Here is a 1,371-nt window from a genome sequence, read left to right on the forward strand (position 1 = left end):
TGGCTCAGTGGAATAAGTGCTTCCCTGGCAAGTGCAAGGGCCTGAGTTCAATCCCCAGTTCCACCAAAAAAAAAAAAAAAAAAAAAAAAAAAAAAAGAAGAAGTTTGTCATTCGGAACGCAGTGGAGGCTGCCGCTGTCAGGGACATTTCTCAGCGAGTGTCGTCGACCGTTACGTGCCTCCAAGCTCTATGTGGAGCTGCATTCCTGTGTGAGTTGTGCCCTTCACAGCAAAGTGATCAGAAATCAATGTTGTGAAGTCCGCAAGGTCCGAACTCCTCCACCCCGACTTAGAGCTGCTGCTGCTGCTGCTGCCCCACGACCTCCACCAAAGCCCATGTGAGGGGGGCTGGGTCTTAATGGACTGAAGAAAACTCTCTTGAGGAAAGAAATAATCCATTGAACGTTATACTTTTTTTATTTTTTTATTTTTAGGCGGAACCAGGGATTGAACGCAGGCCCCTGCGCTTGCCAGAGAAGCACCCATTCCACTGAGCCATCGCCCCAGCCTTGAATGTTACACTAAAAAAAACCAAAACCTAAATCCAGTGGTTTTTCCGTTAGAGAGTTCTTCTTGCCTGGATGGATATGGTCCTGTCCACCCTCCTTCAAGCCACCACACTCCTGGGTCCTCATATAAAATGATTTCTAGGGGGCCGGGGAGACGGCTCAGTAGGATAGGCACTTGACTGGCAAACGCAAGGATCTGAGTTCAATCCACGGTTCCGCAAAAAAATAAACAAATAAATAAAATAAAATAAAATGATTTCTGGCTTCCTCTACCACCAGATTGCTGACCTCAGGACGCACCGTGGGGTGTGTACCTGTCCTCTCCAAGGCTTCCCTTGCCTTTTCTTTTCTTTTTTTTTTTTTTTTTTTGAGTGATTAGCCATCATTTTAATTAAAATTATCAGTTTAGATGAAGAACAGGACTAGGATAGTGTTTGTTATCGCTTCTGGAAATCACATTTATATAAAAGGGAGGGAACAGGTCAGCAGAAGTCCACACTCGTGCAGCTTACGTTGTTGCACGCGGACAGAATACGCTATTTAGGGTAGCATAACACTCAGGTCAGGCCAGGCAGAGGAAGAGACAAATGCAGAGGACAAACCTCTATTTTTTTCTTCTAGATTCTGAACTCCCTCGTGGCCTCAGAATTATTCAGCATACTGGACACCATCAGCAAGCTCTTTATAAAAATGACGGCAGGGTCCTCAACACCTTTCGCTGTGCTCATACTCTGGGTTCCAATCACGCGCAAGTGCAGCATTGAGCTTGCTTGACCTCACGGAACGGGACAGCTCTGACCTCCCAGGGCCCGTGCTCGTGGACAGGAGGGAAGGGAATGAACTTCTACCTCACCCAGATTTTA

Source organism: Octodon degus, unplaced genomic scaffold (genome assembly GCF_000260255.1).
Source record: "Octodon degus isolate 3935 unplaced genomic scaffold, OctDeg1.0 scaffold00005, whole genome shotgun sequence".
NCBI classification, from domain to species: Eukaryota; Metazoa; Chordata; class Mammalia; order Rodentia; family Octodontidae; genus Octodon; species Octodon degus.